The following is a 15,751-nucleotide window of genomic DNA, read 5'->3' on the forward strand; positions in this document are numbered from 1 at the left end:
TTTAAACTTCCATTTCCTGTATGGGAAGCTGAAAATATTTTTCTCATTTTCTATTTCTCCCTACTTTAACCTTGTTACAAAACAATAAACTCTTGCTCAAATGGAAAATATCTTCCTTGTTTTCTTTTCTATTATTGAGCCAAAATAATGATCAAAGCAGGAAAATTAAGTTAAAAATGCTTGAAATAATGTCATATGAGGAGATCAGTCATCTGGTTAGTTCACTAAACAGCTTTGATCAAGTGCCTTCTTTTTTCTTTGCCTCATGTTGGTAATTTATAAGATAGAATTCTTCTGGCTTAAAATTTCTATTTGTGTCAATATTCACAGAGAAAAAGACCCTAGATTCTCTTCATGGATTCAATTTTCATGAGAGTTTAAAGGATTTTGCAAATACAGAGTAACTATGATATAGCAGTTTCTCCCTTGTTATTTGCCCCAAAGAAATGAAAACTAGAGTTCAAAAGAAACCTATGTGGGAATATTTCCACCAGCTTTATTAATATTCATCAAAAACTTGAAGCAACCCACATGTTTTTTGTTATTTTGTGATCATCTTCTACTGACAGGGCAGACAGGCTATATAGCCACAGGGTAGAACACTAACCAGCAACTAAAACAGCAGCAGCAGCAGCAGCAGAAGCAAGAACAAAGAGACTTTATTGATATATGACATAACATGGAATAATCTCAGATATGCTATGCTGTGTGAAGGAATCAAACTCCAAAGTTACCTGCTATATAACTTCACTTCTATATTTCAGAAAAAGAAGGCAAAACCATGAGAACAAGAAATAGATTAGTGGCTACAAGTGGCTGAGCTGTAGAAAGTTACTCTCTCCAAAGATGTAACATAAAGGAATATTTTGGAGTAATGGAAGTTTATTCTGATTGTGACAATTTTATACAGATATGTTTATCTCACAGACCCACTCATTAAAACAGTAACTTTTACTGCATGTACATTTTTAGTGAGGGAAAACATATAATGTCACCTAAGAGTCGTATACTTGCGTTAAATTAGGAATAGCAGGTGAGAGGGCTGGTTAAAGATAGACGAGTTGTAGTGCCCAAGGCTGAGGCAAAAATTCCCTCACATACCAGAATCAACACATAACCTCACTGACCCATTTTCCCGTTCCCTGGATGTTGTACGAGTAAAATGATATAGGTGTGGAACTCATTTATTAGTGAAGCATAGATTAGGTACTCTCTGGGTTGAGGACGCTCTTGTGGGAAGTTGCAGTGTAGTAAATATGGAGGATATTGAAGCTGGTTGAGATGATTAGAGCCAGTGAGACAGGGCTCAAGGTGAGACAACTGCCTCCCACAGGAATAGCATATGGATTACATCTAAAGAAGAGATGTTTACATTGTAAATTAGAAAAGAAGGGTCACTAAATATAACTTGAACCTTATTTTCTCCTTCACACCCATAAACTCATTCAGCCACAGCAGAGCTGCACAGCTGACAAGCTGCTTCAACCGAATTATTTCTGTTGAAATGCTGACCCCTTGTGTCTATAAGACATAAAATCTCCAGAATCTACTTCATCACTTATGTTTCAGCTCTCGTTTGTAGAAGTGATCATGAAAGAGACAATGTACACAGATTTCTAATATAATTCAGCCTAGGAAATTGTGCTGGGCACAGAAAACTGTTACCACTTCCATCACTTAGCTTACCTGCCATTCACTTCTAGGCTTTAGCTACTGCTTCCTTTTCTCCCGAGGAAGAAATGCAATTGTCAGAAGCAAACTGAACCTAGTTTATCCTTCTAAATCGAAGCAGAAGTGAATGAGAACACAAAGGGAAAATAAAGAATGCTTTGCTTTGCGTTAGGCCTTAGTTCAATTGATACTATGTTTACGCAGCCTGCTGCTATCAGATTGCCACTTATTCTTACCTGAATTCTTTTCATGGTACACAAACTGCTGATTGCTTTGCTGTTAACTTAATGTATGAATTTGCTTTTCATATCTCCTGATTGATATCTTGTTTGGCCTTGAAGAAGTGGTGAGATTAACATTTTTTAAAACACAACTAGTAGAAGCAAACAAATCCTGTTGGGAGTGTGATGGTAAACTTTGACTGTCAATCTCTTGACAGTCTTGAAGCTCACCTCAGAGTTAGTAACACACCTCTGGATGTGCGTTGAAGAGGGTTTCCACAGAGGATCACCTGAGGTGAATATAGGCAGCACTCACCATAGGCTGGGAGCCCAGACTGAATAAAAAGGGAGAAAGAAACAACTCTCTCCTGCCTTCCCCCTCTCTATTCCTCCCTCCCCCCTTACTTTTCTACCTCCCCTCCTCCCCCCCTCTCAGTGTGTCTCTCTACTTCCTGCCACGTGCTATGACTCTTTCTACTTCCTCATGTCCTTTCTCCCATAATGGTCTGAAACCTTTGAAAGCCAGGATAAGACATCCCTCCCCAGCTTGTTTATGTCAAATATTTCATCACAGTGACACCAAAGTCTGATTAACATAAGATGGATTGTCAAGTGTTGTCTTTACTCATGTCTTTACTCTCTTTACTTTGCCATGTACAAGTATTGACTATGTGTCATGTAATAATACTCTGATTCTGTTTTCATTCCAACATCCTCTTCCCTTCTAAAAATACTGGCCATCAGAAACTGTAACTCTTCTTTATTGATTTAGGACTTGTTATGCTGCTTTTTTAAAATTTATTTTGGTGGTAGCACTGGGGTTTGAACTCAGTGTTTTTAGCTTTCTGGGCAGGTGATGTACCACTTGAGACACTAACCCTGGATTTGTCTTACATATATTCCTTGGCCAACATTCCAGTGTACCTAAAATATGAATTTTCTCTAAGACTGTCATTCTGAAAAAGGCAGAGTTATAGATTCTGCTGTGGTTGCAATGGTAAAATGTGATATGAAATCTAGATGTGAGTTCTAATCTGGAGTCCTTCCATCATTAACTCATTTATCAAATGTGTATTGACCATTGGATCACATGGCTCAGCTGAATAAATGAAGACACTTCCTTTCAAAGAGTTCATGCTCCAGTTAGGGAAGATGGGAACACATTTTGAGCAAACTAGTAAATTATATAGCAGAATGGAACAGAATCAGGCAGGAAGACCTGCAATTTTAAGCATAGTGTTTAGTTAAATCAAAGGCATCGATGTTAGTAAATTACAGCATTATTTTCTGGATCACTAAGAAAACTAATGTCAATTACTATGCTGCAAGGCCTAAAATGATAGGCTTTGAAATACATTTCATATGTTCTGTTCTCAGAAATCAGATCTTCTGCTTTCATTTTCAACACTTAGCAAGTGGCAGACCATTCTGTATGTGTTTCTTAATAACACAATGAAACTCAGCTTTATCTATTCAGAAGCCTTCTTTTCCCTTTCTATTTTGCAATTCTCCAAACATACCTGAAATATATGTCTGGCTGAAGGGAAAGTAGGCAGCAGAAAGCAAGCTGCAAAGGATATCCTAAGCTTAGAAAGCATGATATCTACTTCTGTAGCATCAGCTCAATGGAGCACTTGTTGCTCCTGTAGATTCTTGATCCCTACCTCACCCCAGTTAGAAGGCCTAACACTCAGTGTTTAAAAAGCCTTCCAGATGATTCAATATGTGCTGACATTTGAGAACCACTACCTCAGAAGAGCCTTCAACCAAAGTTGGAAAAGCAGATAAATGAGTTATCTTGTTTATTGCCATTTTGTTTTTCTATTGGTTTATAAAATCATACTTCAATGCCCAGACTCCCTTTTTAGGTGTCCTCTGAATAACTGGAGGAGGATGCTTGTGTTTATGCTTGAGACAAAATGTCTAGGATACCACTACACACTCCCCAGAAATAAGATGTGGCACGGGAAGGGAATAGCTCCTATTAAATCCAAATAGGAAAGTGAAAGCCACAAGTTCAACTTGGTCACATTGCAGATACTCTATTACTCTCAATTGTTAAACTTAAAGGACTTGCTCATTTATTAAAATGCATTTTCCAGTATGAAGGTAAGTTGGGGTTAGAAGAGTGTTTATGCAAATAAAGTATATTGTAAAAACATTCTTCCTTTTTAATCTTCCCATATAACTTATTTAGTATCTTTAAAATGTCGTTAACATGTGACAGAGAAAGAAGAGATAAAAAAAGATTGTTAAGATCTTATTTTATCAAACTGCAATAAGTACATTTGTAAACCACCATGGCAAAGGTATTTTGAACAATTAATATACATTAATTTAAATATTTAAAATAAAACAATATTTTAATATAAAATTAAGTTTATTTTAAGCCAATTCTTTCTAATAACAGGGTACAAATAAAAAATCAAAAATATTTCTCCATTATTAGTATCAATATCAAAAGATGAATAATTCATACCAGCAATCATGATAAACTGTGTTGTAGACAAATTTGCTTCCATATAAAAAGTTACAAACAAGCCAGCATTACACCTATCCTATATTTGCTTAATTGGTTATTTGAAATTGGATAGGAAAGGGGGGAAATCAAGGTGAGTGGGGGGAGGAGGGGAGAGAAATGGGGACCACATCATGAGAAAGGGTATCAATGTATGTGAAGTAATGCACCTTCTATCTGATGAATATAATGTAACCCTTCTATTAATTACAATAAAAAGACAAATACAAAAAAGAGAGAAAGAGAACATTAGACCAATCTTTTTCATAAATATAGATACAAAATTACTAAATAAAATACTAGCCAAATAAATTCCACAACTAATCAAAAAAATTATACATTAGGATCTAATGGGATTCACACTCCAGATACAAGGCTGATTTGGGAGATATAATCAATAAACATAATATGACACATTAACAGAGGTAAAGACAAGAATCATATAAACATCTTACTAGATGCAAAAAAGCAAAAAAAAGTTCTTTGACAAGATCCAACATCCTTTTATAATAAAAACTCTGGAGAAGCTAGGAAGACATGGAACACTCTGCAATATAATAAAGGCTATTTATCACAAACCTTTAGCCAACATTATATTTCACAGCAAAAAAAAACTACAACCATTTCCTCTAAAATCAACAAGACAAGGATGTCCATTTTCTCTACTCCTCTTCAATATAGTTCTGGAATTCCTACCAAGACCAATAAGGGCACGAGAATGTCGTAAAGGGGATTCAAAAAAGGGAAGAAGTAAAACTATTCCTAATTCTAGATTACATGATTCTATATTTAAAGATTCCTAGATATTCTACCCCCAAACTCCTAGAGCTGATATAAAATGTTGGCAAAGTGTCTGGGCATTGGTGACTCAGCCTGTAATCTTAGGTATTCAAGAAGCTAAAAATCTGAGAATTGTGGTTCAAAGACATCCTGGGAAGGAAAATATGTGAAGCATTAATCTCCAATTAACCACCAAACAATCAGAAATGGAGCTGTGGTTCAAGTGTTAGAACATTAGGTGTCAGCCAAAAGAGCTCAGGGAAAGTACTCAGGACCTAAGCTCGAGTACCAGGATGGGCACAAAGAAATAAAAATAAATAAAACAAGATTTTTTTCAGCAAAGTAATATGGCATAAAATAAATTCACAGAACCAGTACCTTTTCTATATGCCAACAATAAGAAAATTGAGACTGAAATCCGTAATAGAACTGCATTTAAATCTCAAAAAATAAAATACCTAGATATCAACTAAACCAAGGGCGTGAAGAACTCTACACAAAACCCATAACATTTTGAAGCAAACTGAAGAAGACTTAAGAAAGTGGAAAGAGCTGATGGGGTCCTGGATTGGCAGAATTAATATTGTAAAATGGCAATATATGGTGTCCAAAACAATCCAGTGCAGGATCTATAAAAATCCCTAAATCCTTCTTTTCTGAGATAGAGAAAACAATCTAAAAATATACTTGGAGCTGAAAATCATTCTGAATCATAAAAGCAATCCTGGGCAGAAAAAGTAGTGCTTGAAGTATAAAAATTCTAAACTTCACACCTTATTATACAGATATAATAATGAAAACAGCTTGGTACTGGCACAAAAAAATAGGCTTGAGGACAAATGGAACAAAATAGAAGACCCCAAAATCAATATTTGTGAAGTAATGTACTTTCTATCTGGTGAATATAATGTAACCCTTCTATTAATTACAATAAAAAAATATATGAAGAAAAGAGGCTTAAAGATTTCTAACATACACGCAAGGGTAAGTTTGACTATCCATTGCTTCAAATAATATATTCATGACTGGTAACAGGAAGATAAATAAGATTTCAGCTCACTATAAAATGAAGTTTGGAATCTTCATTTTTTCCTGTTATGCCAAATTCAAGCTACAGACATAAAGACTGTTAGGGACTTGATCAGAATATGTGAAAGCAATTTACCTTTGGTGAGTTAGTGCCCAGACACTGATATCCTATCTCATAGCTTTTGAAGTCTGTAAAGAAACATTTATCTCCGAGGGCATGTAAAATTTGCCTAGGTATATATTTTTGATAACTTGGAGACCTTGTCATCCCAAAGCAGAATTTTATTTTATTTTTCAAATTGAAAGGAAAATGGATGTGATTTCTTCAGAGTGCTGTTCCTTGGGATCTATTTCTGAGTTGCTATTGCCTTCCATTCTAGCCGAACACACTGTCAGACACAGCCAGATCTAATTATTTTACATCAATGAAATTTTTGTTAAAATTGACAAAAGAATAACCTACAAACCTACAATCATCTAATATTCAATAAGGGAGACCAAAACATAGAGCTAGAAGACAAACTCTTCAACAAATGGTGCTTGGAAAATTGAATATTCACATGCAGAAAACTGAACATGGATCCCTGTCTATCACCTTGCACCAATGGTATCAATTCAAAGTAGATCAAAGACCTCAATGTAAGATGTAAAATTGTGACATGATTATAGGGAGAAGTAGGGAAAACATTATGACTCCTTGGCACAGGCAAGAATTTTCTGAGTAATTATCCAGAAGCACAGAAAACATAAAAAATGAAAAATAGGATTGCATTAAACTAAAAAGTTTCTGCACAATAAAAGACATAGTGAACAAGCTAACAAGCCTACAGAAAGAGAAAAGTTTGCCAATTAGACATGCAAATCAAGACAACACTAAGATTCCATCTTACCTTAGTTAGAATGGTCATTATCAAGGAAACAAACAACAGATGCTGATGCAGATGTGGGATGTTATGAAACTGTAAACTTGTTCAACTACTCTAGAAGTAGTATGGAAGTTCCTTAAAAAAAAAAAAACTAAACATAAAACTACCCCATGGTCCAGCAATTCCGACCTTGGGCATTTATCCAGAAGATTACAAGCTAAGATACAATAGAGCTACGTGCACAATCATTTCATTGCTTCATTATTCACCATAACCAAGGTATGGAATTGGAAATCCATTGAGATTCCCCTCAATGGATAAATAGATCAATAAAAATGTGATACACACACACACACACACACACACACACACACACACACACACACAGAGTGGAATTGGACTTATCTGTTAGGAAGAATGATATGCATCATTAACAAAGAAATGGAAGGACCTGGAAAAAATTATGGTCTGTGAGGTAAATCAGAGCTAGAAGACAAAGCATGTATGTTTTCCCTCATATGTTAAAGCTAAATATATCACTAAGTCCTTTGGGTATGCAATTATACGTAATGCATTAACTGAAATATTAATGGAAGAAGTCAAATTGTATAATTCCTTAGAAAAGCTATCATAGTCCAAAAAATTAAACTCCAGGAAAAGGGTACTCAAAATGGAGCATCAAGGGGAGAAGAGTAAAAGGAGTGAAGAGAATGTAATCATAAATTTCAACATATATCCTATAAAATTCAGAAAGGTGAAATTAAAGGAAAGCCTGGGTTGAGAGGGATGGGTGAGAATGCTGGAAGGGTGACATTTTGATCAAGATGTATTCATAAATTACCTTGTTGAATGGCAACTCCTTTGTAGAATTACATAAAGATAAGACAAATATATTTTCAAAAAACTTTTCAAAAGCCATAAAAAGTTAAAAGCACTTGGATTCAAGCAAGCATAGTTTTATTCGACTTTAGGTCAGAATTTCTCTACAAAATAGTTCTGATCTTTTCCCTCCTCATTTCAATCATATTTTACAAATGCTTAAACATGCTTGCTTTGGTATAGTTAGTGATGGTAGATTTTGGCTAAAAATATAACTTTTCCATAAAAATTCACTATTATTTATCAAATTACTCTAATAATATACCTCTCAAAAGATCACATGGAAAGGCAATAGCTTTTGCTAACTGGCTAGACCATGGGAGCCCTGATCTAATCAGTGAATTAATCCTGTGGTGGATTCATAGTTTAATGACACTACTAAAAGGTGATGGAAATGTTCAGAGGGAAATACTGGTTGGAGAATGTGTCACCTGAAAGGGCAATGCTCACAGGGTAGCCCAGATCTTCTCCTCCCTCCCTCCCTATTTTCCTCCCTCCCTCTCTCCTGCCTCCACCCTTCCTCTCCTTCTCTCTCTCCCCTTTTGCCATGCGGTAAGCAAATATGCCATGTTTTGCTGCCATATTCTCCCTCACTACAAGGGGAAAACAAACAAAAACCTCTGAAACAATGGATCAAAATACTTTTTTTCTTCCTTTAAGTTGCTTTGCCTGTTCCTCACATAAACAAAGGCTGACTACATAGTCATGAACTTCGTAAGCTCCAAATACAGATCTGTAGGTACAGCGCAAGTTATACTCTAATTTGAATACGTTCATAGCTTGTAGTTCCTGGCTTAGAGTAAATCCTCTCTCTTTACTGGCTTTGTGGGAAACATGAAAACAATTTAGAAAAAGTAATTTTAAAGGAAAAGAAGGAGGAGACAAGGAGAGAGAAAGGTTATGCAATTAGGGTAATCATTCTAACCCTCAAGGTAACCAAAGTGATTTTGCCTGGACTCATGCCTATTGGTCACTTCTCCTGTAAGGTCATGATAACACACATGAATGTTATTATATTTTAAAGCCTATTCAGAGGCTTCAAGCTGATTCAATTCCCACTAAAAATTCACAGTCCCACAATTTTTAGCCAGGATCACTGAGTTACTAACTCATAAAAAGTCCACAGAAGAATACCAAGCAGACCACTTCAAGCCAGGGTCCAGATGGAAACCATATGAACCTGCCAGGTGGGTGGTACTGAGGGAGGAAGTGCCGCCTTTGTTTTCAGCACCAAGCTCCTTGTATAGAAGGACCTGATTGGAAGTGGAACTGTTTGCCAGAGGCATCTAGAGATAATGATAGACTCCTGCAGAAAATGTTCCAGATCCTGGGAAGACAACAGTACAAATTAGAAAATATTATGTCCTCATTTAATTGTTGCCATACATGTTGCCAAATATAATCTTGAGGCAAATAGACAAAGATTGACTGTATTTCCTTCATTCTCTTAACAATAACTACTAACAACACTCTGACTTGTCATCTTTTCCTCCTAAAGCCTTTCTGCGACTTTCTTCTTGTTAAGAAGCCATAAGTACAGGCAGGTTTTTATGTGCAGGTGGAAAGAACTCTCACCATATGCAGCTTAAATGAATTACTTTGTCTCTTTCTACCTGCCTGGCCACCTGTCTCCATAGAGAATCTGAGAAATCTGCCCTGAAAGCTATGTTTGGCCAATAGCTCCATTCGGTGTCCTGGGTTTACAGTGTTTTGTGCAGTGTTGGGCTTAAAGGGTCACCTACTATGTCCTCCGCAAGTCACACAGGAGAATCTTTTCCCTGAACAAGACTCCCATGGGTCCTTTTCCAAGAATGAGGACTGGTATGTGCCTGCATGTGATAAACACGTGTATCATTTGTCTTCATTTCTGCAATTTCAACTTGTGTGCTCTTGTGTTATTTAAATTCAGGTGCTTTGGCCAAGGTAAAGCTGTGATTCCTCTGATAAAATGAATCTGAGTGTTCCCACACTTGGAGTTTACCAAGCTCTCTGACTTGTGGCTTTATTCACTTATGTGCTTTCACTCACTATTTTTTTGGTCAATGTCAGGACCAATCACCCATGAATAACAACATCTTGAATTGATAAAAAAAAAAAGACTCCCAGGAAACCTAAAGCACTTCCATAAGGGAAGTGTTTTAGCCCCATAAAGGCTAAGTGATAGCTGGCACTAAATCCCAGTGAAGTTGTGAAGTTTTAGTATTATTATTTTAATGATTCATACTTTTTTTGCCTTTGAATTGTATCTTATGATGCAATTATCAAAGCACAAATATGTTTACATAATTTTCTTAGGGCACACATTATCACATTTTCTTGGCAGCATATTATCACAAGTCTCTAGCTGTGCTTTTCTGGCATAGGTTTTCAAGTTGAGTTGCACAGCTCCAGCACAGCATCAAGATGGAGCACTTGTCAACAACTTCAATAAGCACTAGCAAAACCAAACATGTGGCCTCTCATCAGTTTAGCATGTAGTAAGAAAGATGTGTTGTTATTTGTGCCCTTCAAGGAATAGATTATATTTCCAACTCAAGTGCCTGTCTGTTACTGACACAACACACAAATGCGAACCACTGAAAGAACCATCATGGCACACAGGCCAAGACAGAAATGTGAGATGCAGCACCACCAGAGTGCAAAGGCCTGAACGAGAGGACTTAGAGCCAAGTCTCTGGAAGGAAAACAGCAGGCAAAAGGTCACTCAGGAACAGTGTGTTCTGTCTCATTTCCAGTAACCTCAGCCTGGCTTCTGGGCAGGGCATCCACTGTTCTCAAAGCACTTCTTCTCCCCAGGTGCTCACATCTAGGAAGTGATAATACACCTCCAAATCACATTGCCACATACAGGTCCTCATGCATGACCAACTTTTCCTTCCCTGGATTCAAAGTCTAATATGTTTTATCATGTAATTATACTCATTAGGCCGTGTGAATTACCAGTATGAGCTATGCCCAATGAAACGTCTAAGTTCTACCAGTAGAGCAAGCAAGGATTACAAAGGAACATGGAAGAAAAGAAAGAATGACAAGAAAGCAAAGCATAAAGAGAGCATACATACAGCTGGTTTCTACTTACTCACACCCATAATCCTATGTACTCAGGAGGCTGAGATGTGAGGATCATGGTTTAATGCCAGTGTGGGCAGGAAAGTCCATGAGATTCTTACCTCCAATGAGTCACAGAAAAAGCCAGAAGTGGAGCTGTGGCTCAACTGATAGCACATTAGTCTTGAGCAAAGGAATTCAAGAATATGGACCAAGCCTTCAGTTCAAGCCTTGGGACCGGCAGGAAATAACAAACCAAACAAAACATAAAGGTGGCCAGAACATTAGGATATAAAACAAATAATTAGGTAATAACAGGTAATGTCTTACCCTAAAAATATTTGAAACTCAAATTTGAAATACATAACTATATTTGGAAGGAGAGCAAAGTTTTCAAGTATGTTCTTTTTTTAATTTTATTTTTCAGTAGTGGTTCAGCCAAATATTTAGATGATACTAAGGTCTTAGAAATAGTCAAGTAACTTATGCTACAAGTTTCAGGAATAAAAATAGGAACACTATAATTAACATATACTCATTTCCTTCACTTCTCATTTCAAACATACTTCCAAAGCTATACTTCCAGCAAATTGTTCTGTGTCCCTGAGGTTGAGATAAGAAAGAAAACAGAAAAAAGAAGAAACTTTTAAAGTTTCCTTATAAAATGAGAAAGAAATACTCCACTCATAAGCAATAACATTTCAAGTAATGAGTTCTTACACCTTCTAAAATATTTAGAATACTCTCTTAAGAATATCTCTTCAGTGATTTCCTGGGCTTTATAAGAGCAGAGACAATAAACCAATATAGAGAGAGAGATAGGAAAGAATCGACTTGATGTCAGGAACTAGTCCCAAAGATACTTAGGATTGTAACTGGGAAGAGGGAGTTCAATCTATTTTAGGATGACTTTCTGTCAACACAACAGGCCACTTGGAACTTGAAAGTGAGGACATTAACCTCACACATCCTAGGAGCAACAATTATGAACCAGTGATACTGGTGTGGACATCTTCACAACAGAAACACAAGTGCTTTGTATCTCAGCAGCTTCTTCCAGTATTACCATGAATATAAGTGGCATCCTCATACTTGTTCTATTTTTCTACTAAACTAGAAAATTCCCAAGAGTTAACAAAGTATACAGCATTCCATTTTACATAATACCAATCCCTATTATGAGAAAACCAGTGGCTTTTTCACCCAGTGAAAGACTTTCTAGTTCTCTTCTTTGACAAGCAAGGGAAAATTGAGATAGTGGGGTTTCTACCAGAGTTTGATGGCAAAGTAACTTGTGTGTGTGTGTGTGTGTGTGTGTGTGTGTGTGTGTGTGTGTGATTTCTCTATTAGAACAAATTTCAGAAACCTATTTTACCTTTTGCTTTAAGTCAATTTCATTTTCAGATTTCTGACTTCAATATTAACTTGTCCACTTAAAGTTCAGCTGCAAATGTTTTCCCACTATTTTGCTCACATGTGTTTCCTTTGATACTTTGGAGATTCATAACCTTCTGCAAAACACTGGAAACCAGTGACACGAATCTACTTTGTACAGCGCATCATGTGCGCTGAGTGAAGGAAATGTTTCCTCCCTTTACTGACCAACTGATTAGTCACACTTTGCAAGTAGTTCTTTCACTCCATGCTTATCTGACCAGAACACTAACAGGACTGGGGCAAAGTAGAACTAGTTTTTCTCTTCCCAATCAAGTGCTCTTTGAGATCCAACATTTGTTGTCTCCTCAAATTCTATTCTTGAAGTAAGTAAACTAATATTTGAGTTAGAAGTTGACATAGTTAAAAACATTAAAAACAGTAATAGGAAAGATCTTCTCACAGAAATCCATAGGATAAACTACATAACACTGGAAAAAGCAAAAAAAAACAAAAAACAAAAAACAGAGGCTTAGACGTGTTCTCCCAACTGAGGTCACTAGAGGGTAGTATACTCCTTAAAACAGATGCTGCTGCTTTTGGAATTACAGTGAAATCCTACATTTGATACTAACAGCTAGAAAACAAACTGGACAAACACAAAGCACAGATACAAGATATTTTTGGCTATGTTTAGGGAGAAATAAAATTAAATGGATGTTTATCCATGGGACTTTTCTTTCCTCCCCCCTCAAGCATGAAGACCTTAAAATCATATAAGAAAGGAACTTGAAACTCACCATTTAAAGCCAATTCAATGCCCCGAAGCAGCACACATTCTATAGCGAGTGCAGAAGAAGGAAAGAGAATGCCAGCAGAAACTCACTGCTGTCCAGTGTTGCCAGGATCAAAATGAGGGTGGAAAGAGTCTGGCGCTGGGGCTTGGGCCTGAAGGGGTGGGCAAAGAAGAAAGGTATGCTTACCAAGAAATTAGGTTAAATTTCATCAAAATGACATTCAAAATGACAACCTCAGAGAAGAGCACATAGCCCAGAAGAGAGAGAAAACTAAGTTCAGAGGCCAGTTAGGAAAGGAGGCTGGCACCTTAGTCCAGGCTATAGAAGGTGGATTTCTGACAGAGTACTGCTCTGCTGCTGCTAAATGATTTGAGAAATAGATGTAAGGGGGAATAATCAGGACCTAAAGATCATCTGAAGAAATGAGACAAGGAAGGGCAAGTCAATACAACTGGGGTTACTAGGGAAAAAGAAGGAAACATACACAAAACTAGACTGAGACTGGAGGGAAATGATGTATTTAGTTTTTTGAGGAATTGAATCTGAAATATCTGAAAAGGTACCTAGCAGGTGGTGGAATGTGAGACTGAAACTGGGGGGAGGAAGATGAGATGAAAACTGAATCAGAGTCATTATCATACAGGTGGTAGTTGAAATGCTGAACATGTGAATTCACCCAAGTAGAATGTCAGTAAAGAGAAGAGCAGTTAGTTTGAAAAGCCAGCATGTAAGTGCTGGGTGGAGGGAGAGGAGATGGCAGCAAAGAAGGAACAGAAACAGATGAGACAACCTGAAAGTGTAATACAAATTTTGGCGGGGTCGGGGTGGGGGGGCGGCAGACAATGGACTGCAGAATCAGCATCGCCCAGAGCCCCAGAAACATGCAGCAAGACAAAGATCAGAAAAATCTCGATTGGATTTGAAAATTGGAAGAATTAACAAAATTGGGAGCCAGATGGCAAGGGTGCAGAGTGAATGAATAACACATGAAACAGCTGCCTTGAGCATAGGTTGTTCTGAAAATGTTTGGATGACAGAGAAGAGATAGGATATTTTTCATAGGGAAGTGTAGGAGTAAAGGTAGATTTTTTTAATGAATGAGAGGGAGTCCATAGCTTGTATTTGGAAATATACATATTGTGCAGAAAGGAAAATTAATGTGTCAACAGGGAGAATGGCTGTGGCGCTTCATCGTGACATGTGGTAAGGGGGACCTACTTCCAAAATCAAGTACAAGGAGCAGCTTGATAAGGTACAGCTTGATTTGTAGGTGGCAGCAGGGGTTGGGGAGGGCAAGAAGTTGGAAGAGCTCATGTTCATTTTTCTCTGATGCAGGGTGATTTATTGAGTTATCATTTTTAAAGATATTTTTCCTAGTCTAGTAGCCCCCAAACGAATTGTCAAGTCAATGTGTGCCTTGTGAACTCCTGGCTTATATCTAGGACTTGTGCTTCTGTATGAAACGTTCTGGAAGGTTCTGGGATAAAGGAAGGCTGGTGCTCCCCTTGCAGGAACTTGTTTAAAGTGTTATTTCATCAGGATTCTACAGTCTCTACTCTGTCTATATTGACACCATGTTTATACTACCTAAAGAGATTTAGCTGTCATTGAAATTCGTGAGAGCACCCTGGGGGTGGCTTTTCTGGAATAGTAAAAGCATCCAGCATTCACATGCTGAGTGACTGACAGCCCAAGCCCTACCAAGGTACTACACTGAAGATGGCAGTCATGAAAACTCAAGCCTCAGGCTGGGAGTTTGGCCTAGTGGTAAAGTGCTTGCCTAGCATGCACGAAGACCCAGGTTCAATTCCTGAGTACCATATACACAGAAAAATCTGGAAGTGGTGCTGAGGCTCAAGTGGTAGAGCTCTAGCCTTGAGAAAGTCCAATGACAGTGCCCAGGCCCTGAGTTCAAACCCCAGGACTGGTAAAGAAAAAAAAAAAGAACCCTAAAAACTCAAGCCTGCATGCTGGCTCAGACAGTAATCATGAAACAGTGACTCAGATAGGCTGCGCAAAGTCCAATGTTCTGGATTAAGCCACAGAAGCCTGCCAGCCTCTGGAGAGTAAGGTGTCAAATAATGACTGATAATGGAGTCATGCCACTCGAGACAGACAAATTTCAACATGAACTTTTAAAAGTGACATTTCTTGCACCTAAGAATTGGTAGATATGCTACGCGCAGCACTCCTCAATGTTCCTGACCAAGTAGATATCAAGGTTGCTAATAGCAAAGACAGTGTGGAATTCACGATAAATTATAGGTCTGAGACCCATAAGTTTCAAAATAGGGATCTTCAGTGTCATTGACTCAAAGACAGCTGATGCTGCCAGGAACCTGCCCCTGGCTGGAACTCAGTTCCATCCTCTCACACAAATCTTACAACACGCTTACAAAGGCTGGATGCCACACTAAGGTCACATAGATTAGTAGAGCTCTAGCACGTTCTCTCTTCTTTTACCTCAGTCAACACAGATAACCTTTCTAGCAGAGTCCACCTGAGTGATCACAGCACTGTGTATGTTCACTATGACTATGCCTCTCTCTCTCTCTCTCTCTCTCTCTC

The sequence above is a fragment of the Megascapheus bottae genome, chromosome 4, assembly GCF_031878675.1.
Source record: "Megascapheus bottae isolate mThoBot1 chromosome 4, mThoBot2.hap1, whole genome shotgun sequence".
In the NCBI taxonomy this organism is placed as follows: Eukaryota; Metazoa; Chordata; class Mammalia; order Rodentia; family Geomyidae; genus Megascapheus; species Megascapheus bottae.